Source organism: Urocitellus parryii, chromosome 14 (assembly GCF_045843805.1).
Source record: "Urocitellus parryii isolate mUroPar1 chromosome 14, mUroPar1.hap1, whole genome shotgun sequence".
Lineage (NCBI taxonomy): Eukaryota > Metazoa > Chordata > Mammalia > Rodentia > Sciuridae > Urocitellus > Urocitellus parryii.
In genome coordinates this window covers 15,589,518-15,607,459 of record NC_135544.1, presented here as the reverse complement: position 1 = coordinate 15,607,459, position 17,942 = coordinate 15,589,518, and the positions used below count along the sequence as shown (strand labels likewise).

At 39.4% G+C, this 17,942-nt stretch overlaps 1 pseudogene; it reads right to left on the bottom strand.

Annotated features, from left to right (window-relative positions):
• The window catches only part of LOC144250234 (netrin receptor UNC5D-like), a 244,647-nt pseudogene that overhangs the window by 184,791 nt on the left and 41,914 nt on the right, over nt 1-17,942 (bottom strand).

The following is a 17,942-nucleotide window of genomic DNA, read 5'->3' as shown; positions in this document are numbered from 1 at the left end:
TCCTCACTAACACTTGTTGTTGTTTGTATTCATGATAGCTGACATTCTGACTGGAGTGAGATGAAATCTTAGAGTAGTTTTGATTTGCATTTCTCCAGTTGCTAGAGATGATGAATATTTTTTTCATATATTTGTTGATTGATTATATATCCTCTTCTGAGAAGTGTCTGTTCAGGTCTTTGGCCCATTTTTTTATTGGGTTATTTGGGGTTTTTTTTTTGAGTTTAGCTTTTTTTTAAAATATTTTTTCAGCTTTTCTTTAAGTGGACACAATATCTTTATTTTGTTTTTTATGTGGTGCTGAGAATCGAATCCAGTGCCTCACCCATGCTAGGTGAGCATGCTACAACTTGAGGTACATCCCCAGCCCTGGAGTGTAGCTTTTTGAGTTCTTTACATACCCGAAGATTAGTGCTCTGATTTGTGAGGGGTAAAAATTTGCTCCCAGGATATACGCTCTCTGTTCACCTCACAAATTGTTTTGTTTTGTTTTGTTTTGTTTTTTTTTGCTGAGAAGAAACTTTTTAGTTTGAGTTCATCCCATTTATTGATTCTTGATTTTAATTCTTACATTATAGGAGTCTAATTAAGGAAGTTGGGGCCTCATCTCACATGATGGAGATTAAGGCTTACATTTTCTTCTATGAGATGCAGTGTCTCTGGTTTTATTCCTAGGTCCTTAATCCATTTCAAGTTGACTTTTGTGCATGGTGAGAGATAGAGGTTTAATTTCATTTAGTTGCATATGGATTCCCTGTTTTCCCAGCACAATTTGTTGAAGAAGCTATCTTTTCTCCAATGTATGTTTTTGGCAACTTTGTCTAATATAAGATAATTGGAATTTCATAGGATAGTCTCTGTGTTCTTTTATTCTGTAGTATTGTTCTTCCAGTCGGTTTTGGTGCCAACACCATGCTGTTTTTGTTACTATTGCTCTGTAATATAGTTTAAGGTCTAGTATAGTGATGCCACCTTCTTCACTCTTCCTGCTAAGGATTGCTTTAGCTATTCTGAGTCTTTTATATTTCCAGATGAATTTCATGACTGCTTTTTCTATTTCTATGCAGAATGGCATTGGGATTTTGATTGGAATTGTATTAAATCTGTATAGTGCTTTTGGTAGTATGGTCATTTTGATAATATTAATTCTGCCTGTCCAAAAGCAAGGTAGAGCTTTCCATCTTCTAAGGTCTTCTTTGATTTCTTTCTTGAGGGTTCTGTAGTTTTCATTATATAGATCTTTCATCTCTTTTGTTAAGTTGATTCCCAAATATTTTTTAAGGCCATTGTAAATGAGATAGTTTTCCCCATTTCCCTTTCTGAGGATTTGTCACTGATATACAGAAAAGCATTTGATTTATGGGTGTTGATTTTATATCCTGCTATATTGCTGAATTCATTTACTGATTGTAGAATTTTCTAGTGGATTTTTTTTGGGTCTTCTAGGTATAGAATCATATCATAAGCAAATAATGCTAATTTTAGTTCTTCTTTCCCTATGTTTATCCCTTTAATTTCTTTCATCTAATTGCTTTGGCCAGTGTTTCAAGAACTATGTTAAGTGGAAGTGGTGAAAGAGGGCATCCCTGTCTTTTTCCAGGTTTTAGAGAGAATGCTTTCAATTTTTCTCCATTTAGAATGATGTTGGCCTGGGGCTTAACATAAATAGCCTTTATGGTGATGAGGTATTTCTGTTATCCCTAATTTTTTTTAGTGTTTTGAACATGAAGGTGTGCTGTATTTTGTCAAATGCTTTTTGTGCATCAATCAAGGTGAGCTTATGATTCTTATCTTTAAGTTTATTGATGTGATGAATTAGATTTATTGATTTCTGTATGGTGACCCAACCTAGTATTTCTAGGATGAATCCCCATGAAATTGTGGTGCATGACTTTTTGTTATGTTTTTGTAATCGATTTGCCAGAATTTTATTGAGAATTTTTGCATCTATGTTCATTAGAGATATCGGTCTGAAGTTTTCTTTCTTTTTTTTTTTTTTTTTGATGTGTCTTTGCCTGGTTTTGGAATCAGGGTGATATTGGCCTCATAGAATGAGTTTGGAAGTGCTGCCTCTTCTTCTATTTTCTGAAATAAATTGAAGAATATTGGTGATAGTTCTTCTTTAAATGTCTTGTGGAACTCGGAGGTGGATCCATCCAGTCCGAGGTTTTTCTTGGATTGTAGACTTCTGATGTTCTCTTCTATCTCGTCACTTGAAATTCATCTGTTTAAATTGTGTATATCATCTTGATTCAATTTGGGTAAATCATACGACTCAAAAATTTGTCGATGGCTGTGATATTTTCTATTTTATTGGAGTACAAGTTTTCAAAATAATTTCTAATTTTCTTCTGTATTTCTGTAGTATCTGTTGTGATATTTCTTTTTCATACTGTTTTTTGGTAATTTAAGTTTATTCTCTCCTTCTCTTTGTTAGCATGGCTAAGGGTCTGTCAATTTTATTTATTTTTTCAAAGAATCAACGTTTTGTTCTGTCAATTTTTTCAATTGTTCATTTTTTTCAATTTCATTGATTTCAGCTCTGATTTTAATTATTTCCTATCTTCTAATGCCTTGGGTGTAGATTTGTTCTTCTTTTTCTAGGGCTTTGAGATGTAATGTTAAGTCATTTATATGTTGGCTTTTTCTTCTTTTTTTAATGTTTACTTTTGAGTTGGATACAATATTTTTCTTTTTATTTATTTTTGGGTGCTGAGGATAGAACCCAGGGCTTCCCACTGCTAGGCAAGTGCTCTACTACTGAGCCAAAACCCCAGCCCCCGCAGGAGGAGTGGTAACATGCTGCCATCAAATTGTACAGTGCATTTATTAAGTTTTAACCCATTGGTAAATTAACCATCCCATGTTGCAGGGCTTTAGCTAGAGAAGCCGAGGCTCTCCTTCTCATGCACTACTGATCCATGCCTTTACCTTTCTTTGTCCACCATAGATCATGTCCCAGCAGCAACTCTATCTCCGGGTGAATTTCAACCACCTTCCAACCACTCCAGCCCTGTGTCCATACACTGCTGCCTGAGAAAATCTTCAGCCAGACCCATGTACTGACACTTACTCTATGTTCTTTTAGAACATCCTGTGGATTCCGCTGAAGAGCTTCCAAATTAGAGGCATACATTCCTGAAACTCCAAGTGGAAGAGGCTTTGTTCTGATTGCACTGTCTTGTTGGAAGGCCTCCAATTGCACAGAACTCAGTCAGAGCCTGGCAACAGAAGTCAGAGCAAGAAGATGCTGTCCACACAGCATGGACTCAGAGGTAGGAGCAATGTCAGAGCCACTCTGTAGCCACCCTGTGTTTATGTCTCTGTTTTGTATGGTTGGATCCCGAAGAGCATCTTTGTTTTCAGCAGTGAATTGGATGACCCACTAGACAGTCACACTGAAGGTAGGACACCATAGAAGCAGGTCTGTATAACAGCTGGAGGACACTGCTGCTTTTGAACCTGGGGATGGAGTCTGAGTGGAAGGATCTTTATATTTTTCATATCTTAATGACCTTGTGTCAAGAGATCTGATGCCATGACTTGGAGTGTGCTGTGTTTATAACCACGTTTTCTAGCCTTACATGGAAAGTTGACCTTTGTCAGGAGAAGACCTCATTCTCCCCTTATCACCTAAACATCCTGTGACTTGATGTGACATAATGAAGAAGAAATCTCATCATCAGACAGAAAGCCAGACAAAACCCAGGGTTTTTCTGTGCTCAGAATGTGCTTCTGAGGTCACTCTCCCAATGACCTTAGGCCTCCCACTTGGCCTCACCTTTTATAGGATCCACCCCTTCTCAATCCTGCCCCCCTGAGGATCCCAACATATGGACCTAGGAGGACAACCACATCCAAACCTCAGAAGGGACTGCTGTGGTGGTCTCAAACATTCACACCACCCCCAAATCAGCGTGACAGTGCTGTTCTCCTTGTTTGAGTCAGTTTGAGATTGTGAGTTGTGACTTAGTTCTGAGGGTTGAGATGAAAGGGAAAGTCTGCTGGGAAATCTCTGATAAAGGTATAGTCACAGGAGCTGAACCAAAACTGAAATATGGCAGATTGAGAAAATCTTCACATCCAACCACAACTCCATTAACATGCTAGGAAAAGGAATTTCATTTTTCTTTTTTCTTTCTCTCTTCTTAAAAAAATTCATTTGTTTTTTTTTTTAGCTATACATGGCAATAGAACCTATTTGATGTATTTGTACAAACACAGACTATATTGCATTTTAATCCCAGTCTTGTGGATGTACATGATGCCGAGATTCACTGTGGTATATTCACATGTACGAGGAAAGTTATGTCAGATCGATTCCACTGTCTTTCCTATTCCTATCCCCTCTCCCTGCCTTTCATTCTCCTTTGTCTAATCCACTGAACTTTCATGGCCCACCCCCACCTACCCATTGTGTGTTAGCATCCACATGTTAGAATATTCAACCTCTGTTTTTTTGGGATTGGCTTATTTCAGTTAGTTAGTATGATAGTCTCCAGATCCATTCATTTACCAGCAAATGTTATAAAGTCATTCTTCTTTGTACTGAGTAATATTCCATTGTATATATATAACACATTTTCTTTATCCATTCATCTGTTGATGGGTACCTAGGTTGGTTCCATAGCTTAGCTATTGTGAATTGAGCTTCTGTGAACATTGATGTGGCTATGTCACTGTAGTAGACTGATTTTATCCTGTGGATATATACTAAGGAGTGGGATAACTGGGTCAAATGGTGTTTCCATTCCTAGTTTTTAAAGGAATCTTCAATTGGTCCAGTGTAGTTGCATCAATTTGCAGTCTCATCAGCAATGTATGAGTGTACCCTTTCACCCATTTTCTCGCCAACATTTATTGTCACTTGTATTCACACACACACACACACACACACACACACATCTGGGAATTATATATATATATATATATATATATATATATATATATATATATATATATAGTATAAAACATATCTGAGAATGTTGATACATAAGTTTATCTGCTCCCAAATTTTAAAATGTATTTATCTTGTTTGTATCCATTCACTTCTAGAAATGTACCTGGGATGATGGGTGAGCTAAGATTTGCGTGAATCTGTTATGAGAAAGCAAGATGAGGTGGTACTCAGAGGCCTACACAGTTTGCCAAGAAAACTAGGAAAAATGAAACCATCTGATAAGCTGAGGAACCTTTTAGGTTATTGTGTAACCAATTTGGTCCTAAATTTGCAAACAGAAGCTAAAAGAGTTAAGCTAAAAGTGCCTTAACCACATTCATATTAATGTGAAATTACAAAAAACCCAGCAGTGTTATGAGCGAAATCACATAATGCAAGGAGGAAAGGCATAGGAAGTCACATCACACTGCATTTTAAATGTCCCCTCTCTTCTTTTGAATGCAGTGAGGAAAATATTTCACATTGGCCAAGAGAGATGTCTAGGGAGAGCTGAGATTCTTTTTAATGTAATTTCTTGTTTATAAAAAGAAATGAAATGGAGTAATAATATAATCTTTACATAACAAAATCTCAGGGAATCCTATTTTTTGAATAATGCATCTCCTCATTTTTTTTATCTCTTTCATTAGAGTTAATCACACAAAAATCTTTCAGGCTGCTGCTGCTAATTTAAATCTAGAGATTGCAAGTTTAATTTTTATTGTTGTTTTGTTTTTTGTTAGCCTTCTATGTGCCTATATTAGCAGCTATACAGTAGAGGAATGCAAGACTCATTGCAAAACAAGTTATTTGTGATTCACATGTACGAACAATATTTAGTAACATGCTAGTTATCATTAGTATCTTTCAATAGCACTAAGAATGAGGCACATTTAAATCTTGCTCACAGCCTTACAGCAAGGAGACCCATTTATATTCTGGACCTTAACTTCAGTCGTAGGAGAACTCTCACCAACACACTTAGGGACCTCCAATCAGGAAGGTGCCTCCTTGCATTTTCTAGTTTTCCTTAAACAGAGTTGCCAAAAGAAGGGGCCTCCATGATATCCTTTCCTGCTGTTGAACACAAGTTGCAATGCAGAGGATATTCGGTGTGTTTGGTTGTCAACCTGAACATGTCCTAGTTATTGTGCCTTGTCTTAGTTTGACGTATCACTTTCTCTGCTGCTGCCTTCCCTTCAGGCTCTCTAGCCCATGATGACAAAGACACAGGAGACCCCTACTCTTCATAATGCCACATCACATCAACAACACTTAGCAGAATGCCTTGCACAGAGCAGCAACACACTAAACAGATCATACACATATGTATAAATGAAGAGGATTAAAAATTCCTAGTAAAAACACCAGGCTGTAAATCTTGTTGTCTGGAGTAGATCATCATGGCTTAATGATCTACTTCCAGATCCAAAGACAAGGAATGTGAATGAAGCTATCTGAAAAGGGCCTATTAGGCAGCACATCAAGTCTTTTTTCTTTCAAGTCAGCTTAATTCCCTGGGCTTAGATTGAAACATTATTCATGATACTTCAAAACTCAACCAGAATCTACAGGATATTTGGAGCTTTAAACTATTTTTTCCTCTTCTTCAATCAGAAATTAGATTATTATTATTATCTGTCAAACATACTTCCTTCCTCCTACCCAAACATGCAAATTGTATGCAGAGTCTGAAGACAGTCAATCAAGGCAAGGGTTGTAGAGGGAGGTGGTGTTGTTGGCAAGTTATATTATGAAGAATGAGAGGCACTGTGGGAAAGTTTTATGCCTATGGTTCTTAAAGAAGTATTCATTTTCAGTATGTCATTCACTAGTTAACTCTGATCAAAGAAAAATATATTCCCCCACAAATCCACCTGCTACTCTGACAGCCTTTTATTTAATATGACAACAGAACCACCTGTCTGAGTTTCCTGTTTTATATTTTGCATAATGTACATGATTTCTAGCATGTGCCATATGACAATTGGGGATGGATGGCATTAGAGCAATCTGATTTCTATGTGTTGCTTTCTTTATCCCCAGGGCATATTTTGCATTTATATCCTGCAAATAACAGGAGATATGTTTCATCTCCCCACATTTATTTTTCCCAAAACACATTTATAGACTCTTGTTCAGTGCTCCTTGTCAAGAACTTTGAAAATTCCCCTTTCACAGAATAGGTGTGTGGGAATCATTGACAGAGCTATCAGAGTTCTTAGTTTTCAACTTGGGTCTTTGTTAAGTCAGAGGGGGAGGAAAAAGAAAGCTCTTTGGTTCATCATGATTTAATCTCCTCACTTTCTTTAACGAACATAAAATAAACATAGCTGATGAGTGGGTTGGTCTTGGCATTCCTTCGATATGTGTAGAAGATACATGTGTACATACACACACACACACACACACACACACACATTATAAAATGACAAAGGTAAGAGAAAGGAGGAGTACTTGCCAACCTATTCAATTCATAACTACTGAGACAATCCCAATCATGAGCTAGGAAGAGGACATAAGGTGAAAGCACAATGATTCAATGCATGACTTTGTATGAGTTATGATGTGTGTATCTTGTTCTTTGAGAGAGTAGGGGATGTGTCTTTTACATTTCTTCATCCAGAACACACCCTTGTAACTTATGAAACCTTACAGGGAGAGTACTTGGTAAATATGGTTGACTGATTCACTCTACGTTGAGTCATCAAAAGAAGAGTGACATCTATGCAAACATTTATACACTGATGCTCACACATATTTCAACCAAGATCCTTTCATGTCTAAAAACGCTAACCAAGAAAGGTATGAAGGATTGGAATTTTATCCAAATATAGTCATTAGGGTGGCATTAGAGGGTTATTTAAAAGAAGTAAAACAGATTTTGAAATGACGTTTAAAGAAAGTAATTAATTTGGGAGAGAATGAACAAGTCAACATTCATCAACTTAAGGAAAAGTTGAGTTTCAAGTTAGTAAACTGTTAGAGAGCTCAGTTGGCTAGAACAATAATATTGGACTAGTCCTATCACAGATTTTATTTTATGAGATAAAATTTTAGTTAGCTTTACTTTAGAGAGAAACCTGCCACAGCCTTGAATCTGTGCTAATCTAAGGATGCTTGCAGATCCAATGGCCCCATCCCTCTCAGCCAGACACCCTGTGACTCAGCACACTACCCAATTCTCATTGCTTAGGACTCAGGGGACAAAGTGAAATTCTGCCACCCACTTAAGTCCCAGGCTGCAACTCCAAAAACTAATCCACAGTTAGGACGTCATTTTAAAAGTGAGCCGAGCTGGGCACCTTATGTGTCCTGCAAAACATCAAGAAAATCTCCTCTCTTCCAACCCAAAGAAAGAAAGAAAATACTTGGAAATTAATTTTGCTTACAAAATAGCCCAGGAACTGAAGTGGCAATTCAAAGGAGCAGCTTTGCAATGACTATTCATCATCGCTCATCATGAAGTAACATGCTTAGCAAGGTCTATGAACACTGAGTGTGTTTATTAGGTCATTTACTGATGAAATGAGACTGTCATTGCATTAATTTATCTACTAGCATATAAGCCATGCAAAGCTATAAACATGGTACTTGTTGTGGTCATGCCAAAGAATGATTTTGGGGCTACCTGATCATGCCCTAGGTAACATATTTCAAAGGGGCTTAAACCCAGGGGACTACCTAGACACTTTTAGCTAATATGGCTACCAACTCTAACAGGCTTAAAACATTCTGAGATAACAACCACAAAACCTAATCTTCACCTTGGTCCTGGTGTGCTGTGTAAATCCAATAGATCGGTAGAGTGGTGGCATTTCTGTTCTGACAAAGGGATGATAAACATCCTAAAATGACTTTGACAGGATATAATTATATGAAGTATTTGAACAAACTCTGGAAAGTACACAGGCACACACTTACCACCCACCTGTATTTGGCATTACTAGGCGCCCTCCTAAATGGCCAAAGACACCAGTTGTCCTCAGTTCTGTCCTTGTGGGGAGTGATGACAGATTTTGGATGTATGGCATTTTATTTCAGGGATGCATTGTAGTAAAGCTGCGGTTGTTTCCATGGGGAAATGCCCCAGAGTGGTTCTTGCCGTGGCACTCGGCTCTCTCAGATACTCCCAGAGAAACCATGATTGAGCTCTGCACTTTGACTTTGATGTCCGACAAAGGGTTGAAGAGGGAGGACTCTGTCATGAGTTCCTTGTCCAGCGGGTCCTGTAGACAGATGGGACCACTATATGTTCGGCTCACTGTCAGGTCTGGTTGCATGGCAGAATTCAGGAGCAGGGAGTTACCTGGGTAAAAAATATATATATACTGATCTGTCACTCAGAAACTACGACACCTCCATTACCCTTTTACAGCTGCCTTCTCTAACTGCAGGCCCACCCTGAGAAAGCAGACACAACAGGTTGGTCACAACAGGTTGGTCTTTAGTGACCAACACCTTGAAACTCTGGCCCTCCTTCCAGTCCCTTCTTTCAATGCTGCCAGACTAAATCCTTCACCTTCTGAGATCTTTACATGCTTGATTTGGAAAACAAATATTTCTGGCACTCTGGCAAGTAGCTCAGGTATTGTTGTTTATGTGATTTTATCTGGCAAAGAAGAGCTAAAAAAAAAAAGATGTTTTGCAATCCAGTTCGGAGCAAAAATAACATCTGTTCATTTTAAATGGCAAGAGATGACACAGCTTGGTGACTAGGTAGTGCCATTTATAATGAAGCTGCCTGGTTTCAACACATTTTTCGTGGAATTCTGGGCACTTTCTGGAGCTGCAGGAGGACATGATGTGTCCTCAGAGCAAATGGTTCAGGGGACCTCATGAATCGCTTCATGTCTCAGTAGCCAATTCACTTGAACATTGCATATGTCACCGAGAGGAAAACAATACTCCATATGGGGACAAAAAGCAACTCAGATTCTATGTGGGGAGCAGCTCAGAACAGTCTCCTTTCTGTCTGAAAACAAATGAAAAAAAAAAAAAACAATCTTTACAAAAGCATGAGAAATTGGACTTTGTCATCTGTTGGGGAGCACCAATTTTTTCTAAGCCAAATATTAAAAAGAAATGCTGTGATATATTTTTGTGATGAAGTAATCTCATTTATTAGTAAATAACAAAATAACCCTCAGTCCCAAACCTCCCACCCATATCAGTCTGTCAATGTGACATCTCAAATTGAAACCCAAACCATATTAAACAATTTTCCTTTGGTGCCTGACAGAAATGTTTAAAGTATGGTATTTTTTAAAATGTTGCAATTCTAGGCCATATTATATTAGCCTCTATTGTTTTTCCATTTTCATAATTTGTAACAATGCCAGCAGGAAATCTATAACCCTGACTTTTACCACCTCTTATTCGGATGCTCTAAGACTGCAAAATCACAGAGAAAATGTACAAATGAGATGAAATAATGCTACAAGATCTAATGTCTCCTTGATGGTGTATTTTTTCCAAGCTTGGAGCTACTGTGCCAAGACAAAGACCAATCAAGTCTCTGAGTTTTGTAACAGAACCACATTTGAGTTCTATAGCTTAGGAACCATGTTCTTGTTTAAAGGTCTCTCCGGGCAAGAAGTGGGACTGCAGAATGATCCCATGTCTGAAAAGAGTTGGGAACTGACGTTTCCATGGAGACTTCAAGAATTATATGTCCAAGTCTAGCAAGCCCTCACCTACTGAAACTTAAGTTTTGATTATTCTTGAAAGACTCTCCCAGCTCATGTGAAGCAAAGAAATGAAAAATATTTCCTAAAATTAGGTAGCACAGACGTGGAGAATGCTTGATAATAAAAGTACGTACAGGGCAGGGGATGTAGCTCAGTGACAGAGTGCTTGCCTAGCATGCACGAGGTCTTGGGTTCCATCCCCAGCCCTGAAAAAAAAAAAAAAAAACATATACATATGACAGAGTCCACAGTTGAAGAATGAAGTTGGGGTGGGCAGGGGTGAGTGATTGGCCCTGATCAGACTTCAATCTACTCTTTGAAAATCTATTTTCAAGTTCTTAGTCTACAATAAGAATAACATTCTATTTCATGGGGCTGAGAACTGAAACCTGGGCCTTGTGCAAGGCAGGCAGGTGCTCTACCACTGAGCTGCACCCCAGGGCATTAACAGTCTCATTGTTTCCCTTTCTGCAGCACCAGATATATTGTTCAAGAACAGATATGCCTAAGACACTGCAGGTGAAAGCCACATACTATGCATACGAGGTGTATCATCACAAGGGATATAGGGATAGTAGCAGCTACCAAGGATTCTTTCCTATATCATTAGTTTCGTGAGATCCTTGATCAAAAGTAAACAAGGTGGTCAGACAATTTGGCAAGGTTATGTATTCATTTAGAGAATGACAATACAAAATTCCCTTTCCTCCCCAAATATGCACTGGCCAGGCAATCGCACTTCTCACCTGCTACTCGGTGCTCATGAAGCAGGATGGCAGCCTGTACTGAAAGTATCATCTTCCAGAACCATGTTCACTCCATTTATGAGCACTTGCCATCCATGCACCAAGGGATTATATGGGTTATTCTAAACAATTTTATCCTTACAAGAACACTATGAGTTGGATGTTACTATCCGCATTTCACAGCTATCAAAATTGAGACTCCAGATAAATGACTAGGTTGCAAAGCAGTTTTAGACTCAAATCTGACTTATTTATTTATTTATTTATTTATCCTCTATCTGTCTACAACAGGGACTGAACCCAGAGGCACTGAGCCACATCTCCAGCCCTTTTTATTATTTATTTTGAGACAGGATCTCTCTGAGTTATTTAGGGTCTCTCTAAATTGCTGAGACTGGCTTTTAATTTGTGATCTTCCTGCCTCAGCCTCCCAAGCCCCTGGGATTACAGACATATGCTTCCATGCCCAGCTCAAATCTGATTTTAAAGACTGAGGATTTGTACATAAAACTCTCACATAAATGTATTTCCTCTAAATTCATTAAGTGTTATGGTCTAAGATACTGACATTTATTATTTGATGGAAATATATTTCTAGTATCTGATGTAGTATAAAAATTAATTCTCCACTACCTGCATTTTTAATTAAATCATATATGTATATATATATATATATATATATATATATATAGTAAACAATATATCCAAATCTAGGAGATGCATTCTTATCAGAGGCCTAACACTGAGGTGCTCAAATATAAATGACAAGAGGAGTCACTCAACTCTTCTGGCCATTTCTCAATTGTTTTTTTTTTTCTATCAGGTTTGGGTTTCCCTTTGAGTAGCCATCTCCTCAATCAATGATAATCACTGAGACTTTGCAACCTGGGTCACGGGTGGTACTGATAACACAGTAAATATGAATAAAGGAGACAATATGGACGATGAGGGTCAAGATTGAAAACGTCATCTTCTGAAGAGTGACAGTTCCATTTTCTCTAAAACAAAAGCCACATAGGTCCCATCCCACCTCACAGTAAGTAAAATATTTGGTTCATAAAAGAGAACTAACTGACTCTCTTTTGAAAGGCAGTATTGGTATGTTTGGCATGCTAGATGTTCCTTCCCCCACAACAGAAGAGCTCAGAGTCATTTGGGCTGGTATTTAGTTTGTGTCCCTTGCTAACTGACCCATCCTATATCTTCTGAGATCTTCTTACTTATTTAAAACAGAAGAAAAAAATATATAATAGAATAAATATGCTAGGGAGGTTGTGGTCTGGGCTTGGTCCTCAGCCTGGAGTAACAGTATTTTAGTTAACTCAATTAAATGATATCCTCCAATCAGGCTTCTTAGTGGAGAAAGTTAGATAATTCGAGGTAAAATAACTCATTAAACTCACTATATTTCAAAAATGGAATTGCCTCATTTATAAATGTTGCTAGTGGTGAACTGAGATCCATTTGTCCTCACTGCAGCTGAGGACCTAAGCAGACCACCCTGTGGAGCCTGGTGTCCTGTTGAGCCTGGTAGCGGCTCCCAGTGCCAACAGCTACATTCCCACAGGGCCAAGGAGAACACTGGGGTCCTGTGGGAGTGTAGTTAGTCTACGGTCTCGAGGGCGAGGTATGAGGGGACCTGCGCCGCTGACCTTGACGCACTGTTTTGAAGTTGAAGGTCTGGAAGCCACCTGTCAATGCAGAAGAGTCGATGACGTCCACGCCATATTCACTCTGGCTCCATCTATACAGGGTGACACCAATGACCAGGACTGCCACGGCCACAACTGCAGCACCCAGGCCTGAGTACAGGGCAATGTCGCTGGCATTCTCGATGCCTGAAAGACACAAGAGAGACCTTAAGTGGCCAACGGAGGCGCAGAGCCAATGAGCCACACTGGGATGCAAAATGAAATGCTATTGAATTTTTGGAGCCACTGCTCAGAGAAAATGACATATGTAGCTAGCCACACAAGTCGTACTTTCATTCACACAGTAATCATGTTTCTGAAATACCTTGTATAAATCAAAGTGATGCTCGTCAAATATCTTAACTGCATTAAGGTAGCTTACCATGTAATAGACTCTTGCAGAGAATCAATTTTGCAAAGAACATAATATTTTTATAGTGAACGCAGACAACTCCTTAACTTATTTTAGGAAGTCATATTTACCTGCAAAATACTTTTTATATCTTATTTTTATTTGAGGGAGGACAGACTCATACAAATGACAGAAATAAATGGGTGACTATTCTGCTTATACATGACTTGGGGCACATGCATTTATGGAGAACGGTCTAAGGTAAGAAGCTAACATATGATCTGTGAGTCAAGAAACAGAGGACCAGAGTTCACAAATATTAATTTTAGCTTTGTTACAAATCATTCAGATTCAGAGAACACTGATGACCTCAGTTTAGGGATACACAATCATCATGAGAGATGAAGGTCTCGGTTCCAGGGGTTCTATGTCCACGTAAATAATCTCTGACACCAATTAAATGCTAGCTGCTAACACTTCATCGTGGAAGCAGACTGGTCTCTAAGAAGGCACATGCTGTTTCTCCCATACCTCTCCTACTCCATCCTATTGAATGCATGGGCAAAGCAAAAATAAAAGCGTTAGTTTGGATTTAGAATGTGGGTGTCTCCCCACCACCCCCAGAATGTGCTGCCAATGCTTTTCAACCTTTTCCAGATGTGCCCTGGGTATGGTTCATCCCTGGAATGGATTCATAGCGGTGGATTCAGCATAGATCGATTTCCAACAACATAATCCTAAAAGAGGTGGAACCTCAGAAATTGTGTGGAAATGGAAGGTGGCAAGGGCTACCTACATAATTAATCTTCCCACCGATTATGCGGTAAGTACACTTAATGGGTACCAAAGTAATTACTATGTCACCCTGTGTTGGGCCCAGAGGATGAAGATGAAATAAACCCATCATATATTTACCTTGTAATTGCATGGCACTTACTATGCATTCGCTGCACCCTAATGTGGCACTTATGTTATCAAATGAGTAATACTAACCACACAAGTAAAGTGAATTTATCTTCAACAAAGTTAGTGGACTGTAAAATAAGGTGCTCCCAAATTAAAGAGTGAATAAGGAAATTGAGCAGAACCAGTTCAGTAATAGGGCAGTAAACACATAAAAATAACTTGCAGGGGAAAGCACAACTGTTAAAAATCATAGTATCTAAAAGGTCAGAGGTTTGTTAAACACAGCTAATAACTAGAACAGCCATGGTGGGTACTTGGACCTTGGTTCCAATTTCATGATGGCCCAAATGGGAGGGGTGGGGATGGAGACCTACTTCTCTGATCACCCAGAAACACAGGCATGTTGAATAATGTCCACCCTGGGATTCCTAGGTCTGCCTCTGTCATTTGGGGGGAGACGGAAGGTACCCATCAGTCTGCTGGAGTCCCCATCAACCTACTACTCAAGGAAATTCCACAGAGAGAATAAATAGACCCAGAGCATGAGGACACAGGACACAATAAAAGCATCAGGCCAGAATACCAGGCCAGGGAGGGAACTGTGGATTCAAACCAATTAGCCTTTTTCTTCCCTTCCCTCCGGTTCCTTGGGCACTGCTGACTGATGACACTACCACCTTAAAAGGTGTATCTAGGGAGAACACACCTGCTCAGCAAATGTGCACGTGCAGAGAAGCAGCCTGGCAGTGCACGGAATGCAGCTGCTTCACTGCTGAGCAGGCAAAGCAGAGACAAAGACACCCTTAGCTTCCCAGGTACTAAAACACGAAGGACCGGAAGCCAGGAGGGTGACCTGGGCAAAATGCCCAAGCTGAAAATGGATATCACTGGGCAGGGACATAATGAGACAGAATGCAGGAGCAGGAGTATGTTGTCACAGTTCCCCTGGATTTCCATTTTGTCCTTACATAGCCATTTTCTTGCTACTCAGGTAACCAGAATTCTCATTCTCTCTCCAGATATAAGCCCTATTTTTAGGAAAAGTCCCTACCTGTGCCTTGGCACTGAACTATGTTTGATAAGACTCACTGTGCTTCCTCTCCCAGGAAAATTTGCAGAATCTATTCGACTTAAGTCCAAGAGAATAAGATGCTAAATGATAAAATTTAAAAAATGAGTGGAGAGACTTTGGTGGTAGGGTAGGGAAAAAGGGAGAGAGACCTGCATGGTGTGTGCTGGCTCCCCATGAGGCTCCTCTGACCCTGGGAAAAGCCAGGAGCCCATGGAGAGGGATTTCTGTAGAAATGTACACAAAGTATTGATTGATTTTACAAGAATATTCTGTTGTGGGAATTACAAAGTTCAGGGCATAATAATTTCACTCATTCAACAAACATTTGTTGAGGCCCAACCACATAACAGAAATAAGGATGCATGGATGAATTCACACATGGTCTGTAGACTCAGTCATTTCTTGTCTAAAAGTCAGATGGTGATGAGACCCTGGAGTTCCAGGGATAGCTGTGGAGATGGGTACAAGTACCCAAAGCCATATTTCACATCTCAAGAGATGAAATTCCACATCCTTACTCACAGCTCAAGTTCTTCTCAAGTCGAATCACTGTGCTTTGTTCTTCTTTCTCTTGTCTTTCTTCTCATCTCTATCTACCTGCTTGCACTTCAACTCATTCTTTTCTGCTCCTTTCCTGCCTTGGCCCTACTTTGCTGTCTTTTTTAAAGTGTAGTGTGGCTTTCCCCTTTAAAGATTTCTGCACGTGCATAAAAACTGGAACACTTCTTTTCTGTGTGTGCTTAGAACTGGTCCCAAGAAGGGCTTGAGGTTTTGTTCCACATTTTCTTTGCCAGGTTCAGGAAAGAAGGAAGAACAAGGTATGTGAGTGTGTGAGGGGGCACACGGATGGTGCTTGTGTGGAGTTATCATGTGCATGCATACACACATGTAAACACACACTGGACTCATGTTAGAAGAATGTCAGACTGGCTGGAGAGAACCACTGTCATTCATACCTAGAAGAATTGCTCCACCAACTAGACTGGACCCTGGTCCCTTCCCAGGGCTTGACAGCTTTCTCTATGTCTTTGTGTTCATGCTTTTAACTCTTTGCTACAGTGTCATCCATCCCAAATTCAATTGTAATTAATAATACTGCCAGATAGATGCATGCAAGATACAGGCCCTAGGTGGAGGTTGGTTCAATCCACCACTCTCCACCCCACCAGGCATCTATCTGTCAAGTGTGAGCCCATGGTCCCTCTCCCCCAGGGTGGCTCTGTTCTGGCCAGTCCAGCAAATACCATCAACTCATGGTCTTCAGAACTCTTGTTCATCTGGGGTTCCTATAACTCACTTTGGATTGTAGGCTTTATTATTAATTATCTGAATTACAGTGAGTTGGTTCTCCCTAACTACTTGAAGCTCTTTAAAAGCAGTACCAGCTCTATAATTTTCCACAAAATCTTGCAAATCATTGTGCACAGGAATGCATCGGCTGCTTGCCTGACCTCAGACTGTGAGGATAGAAATAATATAGAAACTGTGGTCTCAGGATGGTTTTAGAACTCCTGCTGTCAGGGTTCTCCTTCATTTACATTTGCACACCTGTATGTTGTAACCATCAGTTCTCTCAGGTATACACACCACTACTGATTTGTTTGCTCCAGGTGATTTTGAACAAATATATCGACAGATCAGGCTATTCTGTTTCTTTTCATGGCTCTGGGATACTTTTCTCTTTCTATTTCGTAAACAAGGCTTTCCATGTTAATATATGAGATGTCTTCCCTATTTTCTTCATCCCTATTTTCCTCTATGATAGAGTCACAAAAGCTTCAGGCAAATCCTAGAAGGATTCAATGCATAGTAGAAAAAAAAAGTTGCTGTGTAGAATCTACTGCTATACAAAACAAAACAAAACCACCCAAAGAAGTGAATGAGAAGTCTCTTGGACTCTGAATTTGTCAGAAACTACTGAGGAATGTGCTCACTGTCGGGGTAGTACAGATGATCTGCAGAGAAAGGTTTCAGGGATTAATAGAGAGTCGGAAACTAGGACCCTGGATAGGACATGTTTATGTGTTCACTGGGCCTGGAAAAGGGTTGCTGCAAAGTGCTTCTTCGTGATCCTAATGCATAAATGCGTTGCTATAAGAAGAGAACAGGTCCGCAGTAGGTGCTCAGTGACCATTAATTTATGAAGGAGCTGGTAACCAACCCTTCCCCATCTCTAGCAATGACTGAAAAGGAGGACGTGGCCTTTTATTACAGCAATTGGAACTCTGGCTAGATATTAAAATGACCTTTTCTACAATGAGGGTTGTTAAAAAATCCAACTGTATTTCTGAGGGAGATTGTGAAACCTCCTTTCAGAAAGTCTCTAAAAACCAGCAGGACTTTATAGGAGTCGGCAATTATTTTATTTTAGTTTTTTGGTCAGAGCTGGTAAGAAGGACTAAGTGACCTTTCAAAGTCCCTTTGAATTTCATAGTTCTAGGAATGGGTATTAACAAGTTTGATGGCTTTATGAATTATGTAATCTTCTTCAGTCATTTATGGCAACGAATGTCCCTAAAGGACTCAAGAGAAGGGCTGTTTACTTG